General features: G+C 40.7%; 1 protein-coding gene across 5 annotated transcripts in view; it reads right to left on the bottom strand.

Annotated features, from left to right (window-relative positions):
- The window catches only part of zgc:158464 (uncharacterized protein LOC791139 homolog), an 87,643-nt gene that overhangs the window by 52,964 nt on the left and 15,615 nt on the right, over window positions 1–19,064 (bottom strand). The window lies entirely within an intron of this gene.

Consider the following 19,064-nt stretch of genomic DNA (forward strand, 5'->3'; position numbering starts at 1 on the left):
GGTTTTTTTTTTTTTTTTTTGCTAATGCAGACCATTAGTAAATCTGGCCCTTGGAGTACTGTAAAGTAATCAATTTTTTTTTAAATCCATTTCTCAATCAAATCAACTTGTGCCTAAAGCTGTTTATGCATACACACTGTTACAAACATTATCCCACTGAGAAATATTTGGCGAACAGATTTGCTAAACACTGTCTTAAGTTCACGTATAATAGTAGCTTTGGTTCCTTGCCCTGTGCTGAGGATGGGGCCACTTGTACTACTAAAAAAAGTGGCTCTCTCACTCTTTTGGTCACTTCACACAAATCATGACTACAAATGAGAATTTGAGCCACTGGAAAACTGATAACTTCCACCTCCAATTCCATTTTCACATGACTTCCTGTTACTACTTGAGTGTCAATCTCACCCTGGAAAATTCCTAATCAAGAGACAAAAATCCCTCGATTTCTTCTTGAAGGTAGAAATTTGTTCCTGTTTCCTAAATGTCCAATTTTCTATTTGCCTACCACGGCCCAGGACTACCTAGCACTGATAATCCTGTCTGCTGCATGTGAGGCTTCAAATTGTTCACCAGCATGCTGAAGGCCACAGGTTACAGAAAAAATATTTTTACAATGCCATCATTTCAGTTTTTTACTACTATCACACACATTAAATTAAAAATATTTCATTTAAGTCATTTTCTTAAAAATAGCAAGTATCTCAAAAATCAAATCTTAACTGGCTTTTACCAAAAAAAAAAAAAAAAGTTAAGTAATGTTCCCTTAAGTGGCTTTGGTGTTACAATCATCTGGGGTTACTGGGTAAAAATGTTACACAGGATAAGAAAAGCCTATTGTTATTCTGATGGTCCTGGAGACTCAACACTGCTTTTGTATGGTCAGGAAATTACCCACCTGGTGCAATCCAAGTATAGAGGCTTTATTGCTCAAGTGTTTTGTTGTACTGAATTCTACCTCTTAACACAGAGGGAGTACTGGTTACTGAGCAGAGACTGAAGAGGGTAAGGGTCTCTCCATCTGATCCCTGAGGAGCTGTCCTTTCCACAGAATTCATTGGTAATGTAAAGTACATCAATGTACCAGCGAAGCTGGGAGAGCTTTCAGGGTGCTCAGGGTATTTGCATACCCTCATAGTGGGTCAAAGATGGAAAAAAAAATTAAATAAGAGCAATGACCATATGCATATATGAATATCTTAAACAATTTCATGAGCATGTTCACAAAACAACCACAGGGGAAGTAGTGTTGGCTCGAAGTCGGACTGACTTAGCTAAATGTGTTTCCAGATACAACATGAGAATGAGTTCATTGTCACTCTCTTTTCTAGTTAAATCAATGTAATCAAATTAGACTGCTTCATTCCTTCGCACTTTGGAAAAAGAATCTAAGCTAACACACTGTCTAATTAACGACATCACATACAAAAAGCATTGGACACAACTTCATTCTCTTGTCGAGTGCATCTCACCGTTCTCTGACTAGCACCAACACCGTGTCCATAGGCAGAAATAGCTCGCATAATGTTCTTTGATACTTGCAGTTAACTTAAAATTACTATGCACCACCAGCCTTTGGTGTGGAGAATCATTTTGACTGAAGTTGTTCACTTCAGTCTGCTTTATCTGTCCTGTTTATTCTATTTGCTAAATCCAAACTGAGAAGGCAGCCAGGGGACACAAAGGCAGCAAAAAGAATGGAGTGAGAAGGGAAAGAAATTGAGCCAAGTCTCCTCTGTGTGTTTGTGGGTGCTGATGAGCTAGGCAGAGAGGATATGGAGAGGGTTTCCTGTGGGGCAGCAGTCTGCTCTGAATGGGCCAGCTGTTCTTTGCTCATTCTCGTGTCCCAGTGCCCACCGAGCAGCAGGTCTCTGCCAAAAAGAAGGACAGGCACAGCCTCACTACGGCGCACACACTGACAAAGCCTGCTTTTGTGAGGGGTTCCATTCAGAGGTGACCAACAGGCTCCAGGATAGCTGGGAAGACCATATGCTCTAAGCAGGGCAGAGCTTCTGCTCCTTCTTCGGCTTTCTCCTCAGGACATAGTCCACCTCCATTCGACCCCACGACTGGCCTGGCTTGACCTGGCACGGATAGTCTGCGGGTGGCCTCGGGGACCCCAGGGAGGTGTTGATGGGCTTGGAGTCCAAGCCTGGATGCCCTGCTAGTGACCCACTGACAGTGACACGTGGGCCTGCTGACGGAGCACTGAGCGGGAGCAGAGAGGAGCACAGTGAGGCACTGTAGCCAGACATCTGTGGACTTATGCAGGGCAGTGGAGGGTTAACCCTGAGATGGAGGGGTTGAAAGTAATGAATACCTTTGCTTTGTTTTTCAGTGAGTGCAAAGACGAGCGCATATGAACAGACGAGGAAATAATGGACCAACTGAGTGGAATAAGTTAATCATTTACTTCTGAATTTCTGAGAGTGGCAGGCCTTAAATGTTTCACTTTACTGGCAATGGATCCACTCTGGTGGAATGCAAAAAATTTCAAACTTCCCACCTTTGGAAACTCTAAAGGAAAGCCTAACGCCTTTCTAACTAATCTCAGTCATTTATCTTAATGAAAAAGTGCAAAAGAAAGCATATACGCTTAGCCTACTGAGATACTCTGGCATCATCATGAATAATAACATGGTCCCAATCACCCCACTCAATCAGCGCAAGAAGCAAAATAGGCACTGGAATTGTCCTGAGTAAACAAAGAGATTGATTATATTCACAAGGCAATAATCACTGGATGTCAAGTTGTAATTACTCTTTAATCTCACTTTCAAATGAACTTCATGGCAGAATCCATTTTTCATCAGAAAGAAATTCCACGCTGCTTATGTGATATCATAAGATGCAGATGTGTTGTATTAATAAACATTTTACATATATGTAAAACACTGGCTATTAACATTGCAACACTGACAATGCTACATGTGACAGTGCATTCAGTTAACAGACAGGCTAGCAAAGGTAAGATATTTTGCCCTGCACTGTGCAGTGGACAATCAACAAAATCAACACATTTTGTTGATTGTCCACTTGTGTCCTCCTGCTCAAACATAGCTTCATCTATTGAAGTTTTTGCAAGTTTTGCAAGACTTGCGATTTAAAAATGATTAATGATGGTGTTTTCATAAAAATAAGACAATGTAAATAATAAATGTAAAGCTGTTACAATCAGTTAAATAAATAAAGAATAATTCAATGTTTACTATCATTTTTCCTAACATAGGCTTGACTTATTAAACTTTTAAAAATGTATTTAAACTACTAAACATATTATAATTAACATTTAATCATATCTAGACTGTATTGAGACACAGACATACAGCACATGCTACTGGTCTCTGTAATTCACCTGCTGCCTTGTGTAAGCAACACATCTCTGTCTGCCACATCTGCTTGGGTTTAATGAGCTCTGAGGTCTGATAATGAAATTACTGCCTGCAGAAAACAGCACTGTGAAGAGGTTTTCTTCACTCATATTCAGGAGCACTCAGCACACAACGCTGATGTGCTTGCACATATGAAAAGACAATAGTAAAATGGTTGCATTATCAACCATCATGTCTGTAAGTATTACTGGAAAAAAAGATGAAAAAAAAAATACCCAAAACAAAAACACCACATCAAAAAAAAACAACTGACGTGGGTACAGTGCAAATTGATTCTTGTGCACCTGAGGACCATTTTAACACACACGTTGCCGCACTGGATGTGTCTCTTTGGCTCTGGGTGATTGGTGACTGCTCGAGCAGTGAAAGGCGCACCATAAAGCCACTTTTAACAGGATGGAGGATTTCCTGCTGTCAGCGAGGCCTGAAAATCGGAAATGTCACTAGTTGTGGTTTTTGGGATATTTATTGCCACTCTCTTCACTTTTACTCCTTCAAGCCCAACGCTTTATGTGCTTGTCATCGTGAACAGTGTCTGAGCCACGCACAAGCCCAAATATAATGCAGGCTGATACTGCTCAATACAAATATGCTTTGACATTAATTCAAGACATGATATAGGATTCTGTGTATAATATTTGGTGTGTCTGTGGCTCAGTTGTAAAGAGTTCCAATATGCTACTGTTTTATTCATAGGTAAAGAATCTGGGGGTGCCAACTACCTCTATTATATCAAATATATATAATTTGTAATAGTTACAATACAATACAGGGAAGGTTATTTAGACTGATGATATACCAGTGCTCAAAGGTACATCATCAAAATCTGTCTCCTGACAATACAATGTAATAGCATTTAGACAAGACACATCCTATCAGGTCAGTGTAAAACATCTCAACTGTCACACCTCTGAGTAGAGTCGTCCAACATGACAGACTATAACATGTTCTGATTCTTAGGATGTAAACAAAAGCAGTGATTTATAATAGACTAAGGCATGTACCGTGTGTGCCAGTGCAGATCCAATTTACTAACAGCGAGTGGCAGTAACTCAAGAGCAAGTGACGCCATGAAGGTTAAAAGAAAGGTCTGTGTGTGTGTGTGTGTGTGTTCAGCCATGCTTGCTCACTGGCTAGCCAACAGTAAAGTGAAGACGGGCCACGCTTCTTCAGAGGATGAGTCAGATCACAGATGACACATCTGGCTGGTTAAACAAGGACACATATATGCTGGAAGTTAGACTGATGTTGTTTTAAGACCAAACCAGAGACTGTGAGGTTGCGTTATTCCTAAGCTTGCCCGTAAGTCTGTTGACTTACAACAGGGCACTGACTCTGAAATCTGAAGTGGCACTAATCATACAGAGAGAAAATAAACAAAGTTTAAAAGATGCCGTAATCTGAGAGTATAACTGTCAGCTTGGTATTAATGATTTCATGATTATACTGAACTTTGATTGTTTAGAGATTTGGACAATGGTCATTTGAAATGCAAATGCTCTTCTGTAAAAAGCACCACAGGCTGCCGTAACTCAGAAAAGAAAGGGATGAATATGGACAACTATACCTTTAGTTTTTCCTCCATTTAACAAAAAAAAAAAAAAGAAAAAAAAAAAGAACTTACAATGTGTAGCTTCAGTTCCTGCTATATCTTCATTCATACTTCATACCGCAAGTACTATACTGTTTTTAAACAGTATAGTACTGATGGGCTTGGAGTCCCAAAAAAAAAAAATCAATTGTCGTTCTGTATTCTGAAGGCATGAACCAGTACAATCAGGTAGCCTAACTGTCCACCAGGGACGACTCCAGGTCCAGGTCAACCAGCCAGTGCTTTATCCCCTGTAGTGATCCCACATGAACAGCGGTCAGCTTCTTGCTCCTGCTGGATTTCTCTGAGGTAACTTCACAACCCACAACCCACTCTGACTCGCTTTCTTTTTCTGATATACTCCATGACAAAAGATAGACAGCTATGGAAAAAAGGAGAAAGACATATGCAATGGAGAAGACATGTTTTGAATCAAAATGTCGCACAAGGTAAGTACAACTCATAAATTCAAACTGTGCTAACAAACAGAAGGAGAACGTGTACAAAGACAGGAAAATTACATGCTTTAAAGAATAGCAAACCTGTATTTTAGAAACATAAAAACAGAAAAGAAATCTAATTATCCCTCCACAGTCGAATAAATACACCTAATAAATGGGAATAAAACTGTGAAAGGGCCAATGAAAAGAAGCACTTATTAGAAGGAAATCAATTTCACTGCAAAATAGTTTGTAGGAAGCTAAATATGAAACTACCCAGACTGAAGGAATGTGTCCTCTTTCCTATTTATTTTTGAAGATTGAATAACCTAACATAAGAAGTAAGGATGTGTGAGAGAAGAACACAGCAGAAGAAGCAAAAGCAAAGCAAAGACACTACTTCAGTTCCAAGTATCCACTCATCCGCATCAATACAGCCATCAGTATTTTCAGATCACTGAGATGGGGGTTAACCATGACCCTGTGCTCTGGGCAAAGGCCACAAGGGATAGGCTTGCTGTGAGGTCCCACCCTCCTGAGTCTGTGCTCAAGTCTGGCCCTAGCTCCCTTAATCACCACGACCAGAAAGTCAATACAGTGCACGAGTCAATTACCTGGGGAGGAGAACTCAAGGCTCGACATCCACGAGTTTCCCTTATCCAGACCACCAATCTTTCTGACAGCCAAATCATAGGCAACTTATTGGATTCGGTGGAGAAGGAGATTTTTACATTAATAATTCACTCTGTCCGTGGCTGCATCTCATCTCCTCTGTGCTACAAAAAAAAAGTGAGACCACACTGGTGCACAGAGCAGGCGACAAAATGCAATGCTTGAATGGAAATGAACCTCTCTCGCTGTACTATCTCATTCTCTGCTTCCTTGCCTCTTCTCTCCTCTTATTTGTTTCTCCAATATTTTTTTTCCCCTCTCTCCGCCTCCATCTTCATACCCATTCTGGTTGGCTGGTGATAGCAATCCTGTGCCATTTCTTCTGCTTCTCTACTGTCACAAACACTCAGCCTCCCACACTCACTCTCTAAACCAACAATGCCGTTAAGAATAAAAAGCGGATGACAGCCTTGAGTATACTTTCTGACTTTCATCTCAAAGATTTATTTTAGTCTAAATGACAGGTAAACCATTCTGGGGAAAACTGTGTGTAAGGTTTATTAAAAAAACAAAAACAACTCCTTTCTGAATTGGAGTATTTATGGTCTATGGATGAGAGTATACCAGTGCCCCTTCAGTGTCCCCATTGCTTCTCCACTTATGTTTGCTGTTTTAATACTGTCAGACCTAGAGTCTTTTCTCCTTCACTTTCATCCTCTTTCCAAACGATGTCTCTTCCTTTCCTCCATCTATTTGCCTCCATCCCATTTTGCTCTTGCCAGTGGTGTCCTGCTGGTGATGGAGAGCCGCATTTCCTTCGGTGAGCTGCTGCCCTTAATGAGGCTCCTCAGCCACACACCGTATCAAATTAACAGGCTGCACCAAACTATTACAACCCATACCCACCAGCCGGGCCCCGGGCAGACCCAGCGCCTTACCTCATTGCACCCACTATCGCACTGTGTGATTGATAAGATGGGATGCGAACAAAGAGAGTAGGGTGTGCTACAGACCTAGAGAGAAAGAACACCAAACTCTGAATTTTGTCCTGTAATGACAAATATTAGGCTTTCCAAAGAGTAATTATCCTCCTGATGGAATCAGTAATGAGGGGAAAAGGTCACAGATTGCCCGTGTGAAATATTTCACCTTTAAAAAAAAAAGATTTAAGACACAATGACAGCTTCCATAGTCTCCGAAGGCCACTTTTAAATGCTAGTGTTGGTCTTATAGCTGCAAATGTGTGTCTTTTCTTTTTCTGGAAAACCTTGACCCCTGTTTCAATCCAGGGGGTCAATGTGGACATTGTGGAGGACTATAAATATCTTTGAGTGTACATAGACACTAAACTTGACTGGGTTAAAAACACAACTGCACTCGACAGGAAGGGCCAGAGTCGTCTATTTTCTGAGACGGCCGAGGTCTTCGGGCATCTGTCGGACAATGCTTGTGGCCAGTGGCATCCTCTATGCTGTTGCATGCTGGGGAATCAGGTTGAGGGTCGCAGATGCCAACAGACTCAATAAACTGATTTGCAAGGCCAGTAATGTTGTGGGGATGGAGCTGGACTCCCTTAGGGTGGTGTCTGAGAGGCGGATGTTGTCCAAGATAAGGACAATGCTGGAAAATAGCTCCCACCCACTCCATGACGTGCTGGCTAGTCACAGGAGCATGTTCAGTGAGAGACTGAGATTACCAAAAAGCACCACTGAACGACACAGGAAATCTTTCCTGCTCGTGGCCATCTCCCTGTACAACTCCTCCATCTAATACACTGTAAACACTGCAATAGTTTCACTCTGCACACGCTCTACAGTAAAATAATAAATGACAAAGTTCACAGGTTAGAGTTAAATGTCAATCTTATATATTTCACCTCTGTAATACTTTTGATATTTATAATTGAGTGATTTGTATATATTAGTTCCATTTCTTAACTTTGTAATATATTGTATTCTTTAATTAGTTTAGTCTGTTACTGTTACTGTCTTGGAGCAACTGTAACCCACATAATTTCCTTAGGGATTATTAAAGTATTCTGATTTAAATGTTTGATACATAAACTTGCAGTTTTAAAGACCTAAAATGATTTTTTTCCCCAGCACCAGGCTTAAAACATGCAGATGGGAATGTATGCACAGGAGAGCATGTTATGCTGTAACCATCCATCTGGCTAATTGGATCTCGAATCTTAGAACACACACTTGACATGCTCTGATAAGGTTATAATCTCCCTTGTGTCTTTATAGTGCTGGTTCCCTATTTTAATTAGTCACCTCAAGTTTAGGATGGCATCTTTTATAAAGAAGAGGGACTCTGACATCACGTGCTCGTGAGCCGAACAGAGCAAAGCAGAACAGATGCGCTGGAGCCAAAATGACTGTTAGGTGATACAGCATTAATAGAAATAGTACACACATATTCATTGTTCAGCACAAAGACGTGAAGACATAAAAACTAAAAAAAGGAAAGGGTAAATGTTTAAATCAAGCTACAATAATAGCTGGATTACTCTGCTAGGGGAGATAATGGCGTGTGCCTGTGGAAGACAAATCCGGAGAAGGTCATTCCTGAATAAATGTCACCAGTAAATTGGCTTCCAGGGAAGGAAAAAAAAAAAGCTGGGTTATTTTACAAGACAACAAGGCTTATTATAAAGGAGCTTAATCCATTGTCTATCACAGGGACAACAGGAATGTCCCAGACTTCTGCCTCCTGGCTAGATGATAGCAAGAACCTGAAAAACCATGAGGTGAATACTAGAGCAAAAAACAAGACACAGAAGGCAGAAAGAAAAGGAGAGAAGAAGTATGCTGGCACTTCAAACCCTCTGAATCCAAACCTTTTTGTCAACAGGCCTCTCCACCTGCATTAATCACAATGAAACAGCAGTTACTGGCCAAGTGTCTTCAGACTGCACTGCTTACACAGACAAACGCGAGCAATCAGATATAAAAATAACCTGTTTCACCCAGAAACAACAGTGAGTCGTAGCACTGTATATAAGAAATTTCATGTGCCAGAAAAATGTAATCACAATATTTCTCATTCTCTAATGAAATGAGCCTGAGACATTCTGGGTGGTTTGGTGAAATTTCTGATGTGAGACATCAGAACTCTGGACTGAGCTTGAATGAAATTTCAGACACTATAAAGCTGTTCTTTTGTATGCACTGCAGGTCATCTCCTTCCTCTGTTTCATTCTTCCACTCTCCTTAAAACACATTCACCTCAAGTCAGGTGAATGTGGAGCTGAGCTTAAACTGCACGTGAGCATGGCTTGAACTGTACAGTTACAAAAGTGACAAACACAAACTGTAACACTGCCTCTGACACTGGCTTTCTACTTTATGAGATTTGTCCAACATTCACACACTATCACCTCAAAATTCATGCCACTGAAACTAATAAACTAATGAGGCACATTTTGAATCTTTCTGTCATACAAAAAAGAAAAAAGAAGCAGAGCCTTGTATGCCTTTAAATGTTTTGTACTGGTTTAAGTATATTGTACATTTGTATCCCTGTGAGTGCCGAGTGTTCCAGTCTTTCCAGTTTTTTTTTTTGTTGGTTCCCCATCTGTTCTTTTCGTGTCCTTCAACAGCTGCAGAGTGCTAGCCGCCCACTCGCACACACTCACACCTAAATGCTCTCTGTCACACCGGAGTGTCAACAGGCCCGATTTCCACTCTAGCTCAACCGTCGATTCCGTAGAGAAAAAAAGAAAAGAAAAAAACACCACACAGACACACAGGTCTGAGGTGAGATTGGTGCTATCAGTTTGTCTATTAGTAATTCAGTGAGTCTGTCATGCTCTCGCTTGTTCTCTCAACAGCCAGCCAATAAAAATCAGACCAATAACTCCCATAAAGTAACTGCCTCCAACAAGGACACAAACTACAGCCTGAAGTTCCTTCACCACTTCAGGGCAAATGGCTACTTGACATATAAAATGACTCAGTGAAAAGTGCTAAGGAGCGCACAAGAGCACCGTGTGCCTCTGTGCATGCACGTGCATTAGCAGAGCTCATGCATGTGTGCCGCAGGCCGCAGGTAGCCAGCAGCAGGTATGAATTCTGCCCTGTCCTCCTCTGCAGTGGCCCAGACAGGGATTAATGGTGTCATTAATCTTACCTTTAAAATGAATGACTTCAGCACCTCCAACCTGCGCCATAGCGGTTGCCCAGTCCCTCATCTCTACTCCTTACCCCCCTCCCAATCCACTCAGCTGTGACGGATGGATAGTGGGTCTGGATAGTGGGTCTGCCATCCTTGGCTTGGCACAGACCGACTCAGTGGGATATCAGAGGCCTGAGAGAACTCTCTTGCCAGTACCCATTGCTTCCTTGCAGACGTGCTGCTAATTTTGGCGCCTTTGTGTCTGTCTATGTTCATCTGCAAGTTTGTTAAAAATCATTCATTGTCATAACAGTTGTAGTGTGTGACCATAAAACACAATAATAACAACAATAATAATAATAATAATAGCTGCAGTTATATATAAATGTTTCCTGGAAGGACCAAATTACGCTCAAGTGACATCATCACAGAAAGCATGATAAGGGCGTCTATATAATGGTTTTCATACCAGAACTGTAATGTGGAAATCACGTTACCTCCTCACTTTCCATTTCAAAAACCTGCTTGGCTCTAGGAATTGGCTGTTACATAAGTAGCGATTTCATCATGTTTTCATCAAAAGCCAAACAACATCATGTGATTTATGGATGAGTGAAGTTGGAGTAACTCAGTTATTTTCAATATTGACTAATCTACTGCTGCTTTTTCAGTGAACCGCATTTAATCTATCAAATTTAAAAGAATAAGAAAGAAAGTTTATGTCGTCAGATATTTTTACTTTTGTATTTACCAACTGAAACACCAACGGCTAATTGAAATGCTGTACTCTCATCACCGCATGTGTGAATATCTAATGGAAATGCAGAATATATATCGACAAATGCAGCACCGACGTGCACAAAGCCATGTGTGAGCTGCTTGAGCTCCAGTGCTGGATGCCATTCATCACTAAGTGAGAGGGAGGGAGGTTATCAGGCTGAGCTAGAGATTTCTCATTTCATCAATAAGTCGTCAGTCTTCCTGTTCTTCCCTTCTCCTCCCACCTCCTACACCTTCCGTTCCTCAGCTCTGCCAAATGACCGTCCACACCACGGAGGCTGCTGGCCATTATCCAGCAGGCCAGAGACACACTTACACATACACAAAACCACATAGCCATAACCTGCTGGACTGTATGTCACTGTCAAAGTCAAGGAAGCACACAAAAACTGTTTTAAAAACACCAGTATAGGGAGGAAATATTTTGCTGAGCATGTGTTGTTGTTCAGCACTACGCACAGTTCAATAGAGGCTCATTTTTCACATTCTGGCCGCTGAGCATCAGATAAAAGTTACGTCCCTTTTATTTGAACAACAGTTCAAATTAACAGTTACGCAAAATTTCCACGTGTTTCTTTGAAATAACTTAGCCTTTACTTCCTCTAACAAACCAGAGATTATAGCCACAGGGAATCAAGGAAGAGGAGGAAGTCAGACTATTTATAAAGTGGGTGTATTAGTTTAAGCTAATTATTGAGCAGAGCTTGACATTTATCTTCCTTATGTGAGGATAAGGCCTCATAAATGAATCAAAGAACCAATGAAATCTTAGAACTAACCAAAGAAAATCTCCACATTTTATTAATTTGTAGTTCATGTTCTCATGAAATAATGAAAAAGGAAATTTATGTCCCACAGGTTCAAAACAAAAAATAAAAACCCCAAAACCCCAGCATACCATACTGAAACCCATCAAATCAAACCATTCCACGCTGAATATAACAGCTAGATAAAACTGCAGTTCTTCTCTAAATGTTGTTTCTTTCTTCAGCAGGATCACTTTACAGTTCAGTATTTCTAGAAATAAGACCCAGCTCTCCTCTTATTACACAGCGCATTTTGTTGACAAGACCATTTTTAAAAGTTAAAATAATATGGGCCCAACAATAGCACCAAGCCAAAAAAGGACCACCTGACACCAGCTCTGGGACTGTGAAGGACTGGTTTTGCATCACTTGGTACCACCCTGTCAGATCAATGTGTAATAACTGTCAGTCACTTCTCATGGGATCATGTAGACGTGACATAAATGGGTAGCTCACTTCTGACAACATCTGGCAAGCAGCAGTGAATGGGGTGCAGACTTAATGACCAGTCAGAGAGCAGAGTGTAAAAGAGGACCGTTTCGCTGTTATCTATTAAATAAACACTCATACATTATAGTCAGCCTCAGTGGGATAAGTAGAGACTCTGTGGTGAGTAGAAAACCTTGAAAATAAGGTTACTGTAACTATGCAACTTGGTTGGAAACAGGCAGGCACGCAGCCCCTCCCCTCACTAGCAGTCGAACACATGAAAAGTAGTTGATACGCACAACACCGAACAACATGTTATGAGAGGTCAGTCGAGAGGTCAGCCAAGCTGCTGTTTCGGCAACGTCTAAGAACTGAATCATTTTCAATGCTAACACGGGCAGCGCACACAATTGTTAAGTTATCAGTATGGAAGTGGCTATTGGCTATGGCTAATAATAAAATGATAAAAATGGACGTGGGAGCTAAACAGGAAACATTACCTGTCCTGCCGATCTCTAACATTAATTTGACACACTGCAATAAATCCTGTCTAAAAGTCCCAGACTGAAGAAGGGGAAGGTTAAGTAACTTAACAGAAACTAATATTATATTATATTAGTATACACATATACATATACTAGCCCATGCTGTATCTTTCTGCACTACAACTTAAAAAGAGTGATGCCACTGATGTTATTTTTATTAATACAGACTACTGGATAAAGTTTGTTAGTGAGGTGCAAGCAGTGAACTCAGTCAATAAAATGCTCTGTTTGCCCCTGGTGACCTTACATAACTTCTCCTGCTTAAAGCAGAGGCTGGCATGGAAACTTTTCCCACATCTCGTGCTGTTGGCTCCACAGCTTCATTATAACAGTTTTTCCCTGAGAATGTAAAGTAATGCACTTTCACTTTTGATTTTTCTTTTCACTATGAATGTTCTTCTGCTAGTCATTGTTGTGAAATCCACCTACACTTCTTACCCCAAATTAGCAGCACATCATAATGTTCCAGTCAGTATAGTGACAAAAACTGGTTGTAGACATTTCTCTCATTTGTTAGGAAATCTTCATGTTTTAACTTTTTTTTTTTTTTAAACTGGTATAAAAATAGAGAGAGAGAGAGAAAAAAAAAGAGCAGCTTTGAGTTAATTACATGGCCCAAATGCCCTTAAATAGTAGTTTGTAAGGTGCAAGAGAAGGAGGAGGGTGTTAATTATTCACTTTCCTATCCAGTTCACAGCTACTGGCCTTGCAGTCAGCACTTATTTATAGCTGCCTATAATCAGCTGGGGTAATGCATACATGTTTTGCTGAGGTAATTCTTAAGTAATTCTTCAAATGCTCTGAGACAGATGTGAAGGAACAGAAAACCAAACCGGAGAGGATAGTTGCTGAATCATTTTATGCTAAACTAACAAAACACTCCTGGGAATCTAAATTCATATAATGATTGCACGGACTTCCAGAAATGTTAAAAAACATATCACTTTACAAAAGTGCCACTGTCAGTACAGGCTCCGGATATCCCTCAAGTTACAGCTTGAGGCAATAAAAGCCGTGTTACAGGCCAAGAAATGTGCAGCCACATGTACCTGCCATTGCCTGGGGTGAGTTTAGACTGCCATGACCGAGTGTGGAGGAGGTGGAAACCTTTTGGCACACTATGCTTCCATTCTTTTCCCTTAAAAAAAGACTCCACACAGTAACCCACAGGTGCTGTAACACGAATTTGTTCCCACTGTCTTTGCCTCTAGGTCTCCTTCTCTTGTCACTCCCTTTACTTTCTGTCATGGACAGTTGCTCTCTTTTGATTTAGTTTCCCCTCCCTTTTGCTTTTATTTCAACTCTTTCCTTTCACTTTCTCCATCTCCAACATTTACACATCTAAACATGTTCTCTCAACCACTCAAACTAGTTCTAAACTGGTAATATTCCTGGCACCTATATTGTAGAGGCAACGGAGGCTTAACACCACACTATCATGAGTAACTGAAATAACTAACTCCATGGCTAATGAATCATCCTTGGCAATGGATGGTCTCCACAGCATTTTGAGTGTGGTGCACGAGGTGCTAAATCTAGGAGCTTTTTCCCGGCATGTGTTTCAGTCACAAAAGAGAGAGAGTGAGAGAAGGAATGAACACCCATCTACTCTGAGTCAACCATTATGGAAAAACATCAAGTTTTTTTTCTTTTTTTTCCTCTGGGCATTTTGGCCTTCTTGCACAACTCCCATGCTGTGAAATGACAGAGCATGACCTAAAAGATGGAATGAGGACAAATTGAGGTTACAACTTTGACACTGTGTGTAATAAATTCACCACTGGCATAAAATATTTCACACTGGGTTATTTTTGTACGATACCTCCAAATACAAACACATTTTTGGTGTGGTGTAGCTACGGTTTGAGGACTGGCAAGTGGGCCGCGCTGGAGTTTGTTTGCTCAGGAGAGCTCAATCGTGCAAGATGTTTGCACAACAGGCCTCTTCTGTACTGTGGGAAATCTCTCACATGGTCGTCTGCCTGGCTGGCTGACTGGGAAGCATGAGGATGAGTGTGTGTGTGTGTTCATTGAGAAATAGCTTGACGCAGGCTGCCCTACAGTACTAGTCCAGCCCCTTGTACTTGTCAGTGGAACAAGTCTCAACAGCTACAATAATGTATGACGGAGTCAAGTGGAGGAGATAAAAAAAAAAAATTGCAAGGGTTTATTCAGGCTTTTCTTTTCCCAAATAACTCCTCCTATGATTAGGTCATAGGCTATTTCCTGTAGCCTGGCCACGCTGATAGCTGAGGAGATGTGTGTGTATGCTTGTAGGGGAAGGTGTGAAATACTAGAAAGAAAAACTTCTTTTTGTCATAAATATTCAAATTAGTTGCATGCCACAATAAGTATTAATATCACGAGTAATAAGGGCAGATAGTCTTCTATTGGGGTTATATACACATGTACCACAGACTCATACTCTCAAACAGAAATAGCACATGCAAAGGCTGACGCGTGTAGACATGACAAACATTCAAGGCATTCTAGAAACACACACAGGAAACATAAAGACAGTGTGTCTGTGCACATCTTCACATAACTACAGGAGGTGCAATGATTCCCTGCCAGCAGCCAGTGCGGAGAAGCTTATGGGGGGGTGGGGCTGGCTTTTCAGGTTAAGGAAGTTGTGACATGCCCCTCCAGTAGGCCCATAAATCAGCCAGCTCAACCTCACTAAGGATGGCTCTTGGGAAAAGAGACACGGAGCACACAGCACATACACAGGCACACAGGTCTCGGTCTCAAACACATACACACGCGTACAACAGTACCCGACAGTGCGCGTGACAACACACACAAATAGCAGGAATGCACACTTTGTTATGTAAACGGCTGTGGCACTTCGCCTCAGGCCTTACATGACACACCTCCCACTATGAGGTTGAATGTGTGTCTTTGTGTGTTTAAGGTGTGAATGTTGTTAAGGAATTATAATTGTATCTTCAAAATAACACCTTCCGGTCTCAAAACAGTGCACTTGAAACCAGTTAAAAACATAATTCTTTTTTTAATAATAGAATCTATACAGCAATCTTTTTCAGGTGTGCAAGCTTTCAAATTTCATTTATAGCAATGGCAAGGAATCAAGAAAACACTTACTACAATCAATGCATGTGCACATCAGTGGAATATGCATTTGATAGCAAAGTTGTAAAAGATAAGCATCCTTATATAGTATATAGTATAAGGGGAGACTTTCTTTCATTATTACAAGGTATGATCATCAGGGTGCAGATGTAAAATAGACTGGACTCATCTTCGAGGCAGGCACTGCTTCCATTACCACTGCCACTTGTGACCACCTGCACATGTGCATCTGTAATGTACGCTGGATTTCCTCCAACTCAAGTTTGAGAGTTGCCATTTTGACACAGTGGAGGCTTTTCAGTACACTGTGTGTAGGCGCACAACAACAAGACACGCACCACAGTTCAAGTCATGTTCATCCTCAGTTGCCTTAGGATGCTAAAGTTGAACTGATTCTAAACTTGACCCTCGAAATGAACTCATAGTGCACAAAGTCTTGTTGACACTGAAGATCAGTGTGCTTTCTTCTGAGTTTGGATGCTACAGACTTTTCCACCGAATTCTGCCCTTTCATTTTTAAATCCTAACTGGAAACCAAGCACTTGTCACCAGTGAAATCTGGGTCAGTTTAACACAGAAATTGTGTTCAAATTTGAGCTCACAGTGATCACAGACATACACATGTAGGTGACCAGAATACACCTCTAGGGAGCAATCTGAAAATAACAGCAATGCTCAAATGTTCTTCTTCTTTTCCTTATATTTCAAATTGCCGGCATTTCCCAGTCTTTAAAGTAACTTCCGCTTAGTCATACTGTTGTTCATACAGCTGCCTTTTGGCTGATCACAACCAAATTTCTACTCAAAGCTGTGCAAAACCACAAGTAACGATTAAACTCTAAAGATGTCATCAAACTCTTGGAATTGTATACCTGAGTCTGTGGTTCCCGGTGTTTATGACATGGCTTTTGTGTCACAAAACAAGGAACTATGAAGTTCAAATGAGGTTATCTAAAGACACTAGAGTATAATTACTGTCACTGATCAGAAAATTTATTAAACGCTCATATTTCCACTGAACCAACGTGTGTGTCTGCTGAATGAGGTGAGAGCAGCTCTAAATTAAATCACGTGTAGAAACATAAAAAGCTAGAAGAAGATGATGAAACAGTTAAGGTGAAACAGTTTCTATAAAGAAACAGTTAATAAGTCAGCGGATGAGTCATTTTCAGTCTACTCCTTAAAATTAATTGGAAAGATGTTTTTATAAGAGACTATTTTACACACAACTTTGAGTTTGCAAGTTGAGACGGTTACGGTCCATTTTATGAGAAGGTAGACAGACCATTTTATAGACGGTATAAATTTGGCAAGCAGTAATTAAATAATTAAAACTTGCTTTGACAGCCATAAATAGAAAAGTTTGTGTTGTGTTGGCATGTTTAGGGTTTGGTGTCCATCTGCACCCATCTGTGGAACCAAGAGCTGAGAAGCAAGGCTCTTAAAGCTACAGAAACAACAGTCTGAAAGCTAAAGAGAATTTTTATTCCTAACAGTGCCGTTGTTAAAAGTCAGAGAAACGGCAATAGTGACATAATTAGACAGAATTAGGGTCAAAAGGACCTCTTTTGCTAGAGTGCAGCAGTCTGTGCAATAGTTCCTCCTTCTCCTGTTAGCTGACGAAATTCTGAGTGTGCAGCTCTGCCTGACTAAGATGCTGTCAGTACGAAAGATGCAGCAATTACTCTATAGCATAGCCAGTATGTTGATGCATTGGTGCATGCATCCGGCCTTGCACAGTGGGAGAAAGGGAAAGAGCCTGACCCTCATTATATCTCTGAGACGCCCTTGGCTGAGGCATTTAACCCCCAACTGTACCAGTGGGGCTGAAGTGTGCAGGTTGCAAGTTCGAATCTGGAATTTGGTAGCTGTGTGAATATGGAGGAAAGCATTTACTAAAAAGATTATTAATCCCCAGTGTTTCTTCTATACTTGGTTCTGTGCAAAAGTCTTGAGCCACCCATAATTTCTTTATATTTTGCCAGGGGAATATGTGCAGCTATTTACTGCAACATCCGCAAACATACATGGAAATACAGGGTATAAGGCAAAAACAGAGTTTGTACATTTCTGATATTTGCTACGATCACCTTTGCTGTTCAACACAGCCTGAACCTGAAGCTTTCTTGTGGTTTCTTTAAGTGGACTTCATGAATACATCTCTTAAAAGACAGTCAAAATGTACTTTCTCTTTGGATGTTGCTTGGCTTTTGTTCCATTCTGTGTCAAGATGATCCTATACTGTTGAGGTACTGACTCTGGGGAGGCCAATCCAAGGCAGATTAATTGGGTGTTTTATCTATCCAGGTATGCTTTTACTGCATCACAAGAACATCTGGCTTCTGGGCATCAAAATATAAACGATCGAAGGGGATGTTCAAGACTTTTGCACAGCGCTGTATGTGGCCAGTATGTTAAATGTAATAACTTCTTTCATGTCCCTGATGGCATCCATTGAGGAAATAGCAATCCAAGGACTTCTTTGAATATTAAAATAAAGACAGTAAGTATATATAGATCTCTTCAAAGCTCTCTTTATACAACACCCCACCAAAAAATGGCAATCAATACATATAAAAAATGAAAGCAGGAAGCCTGAAAATAACACCACCTCAGGTTACAAAGATAGCAACGACCAGAAAAATAAACTGAAAACTTAATCGAATCAAACAGACGGCTACTGCCAGAATAGAACTGTTTGTCAATATAGCCAAATGCAGAGCTGTGTCAAGTTAAATTTATAAAGCAGCCAAGAACTTGGAATAAGCTCAAGATTCTAGCGATACCACAAGTCTTGTTGAAATTTCTTTTTTCCTTTTACGGCTTTCTTATTCCGAGAGAGGCGATTTATCCTGAGTTTTTGTACTCTGCTGAGGCAAAGACTCAGCCAGAGGTCAAACCAGTAAGACAGATAAAAACAAGAGATTGTCTGGAGGCCCATTAAAAGAAAATTGTTGAAGAGGGACAGAGACATTCACGTCCTGCCTCCGTGGTAGCAAATGGAGCAATGTAAGGGCTGGTTAGAGGAAACAGTATATGGATCATATGTCTGTGGATCGGGACTATCATATACAAATCCTTTTAGTCAATTCACAGTTCCAAATCTGCTATTCATATTTTCCATCATCCTCATCTTGGATATTAAAGTCAGTAAAAGAGAGGAAAACAGCTGCCACTTGTTTTGTTTGCTTAAAGATATTTCCTCAGTTCTCTTTTTCCTTGTGCATATTCCTTGCTCTTTGTCACTGCTTTGCTCA

Source organism: Pelmatolapia mariae, linkage group LG1 (assembly GCF_036321145.2).
Source record: "Pelmatolapia mariae isolate MD_Pm_ZW linkage group LG1, Pm_UMD_F_2, whole genome shotgun sequence".
Classification (NCBI taxonomy): domain Eukaryota; kingdom Metazoa; phylum Chordata; class Actinopteri; order Cichliformes; family Cichlidae; genus Pelmatolapia; species Pelmatolapia mariae.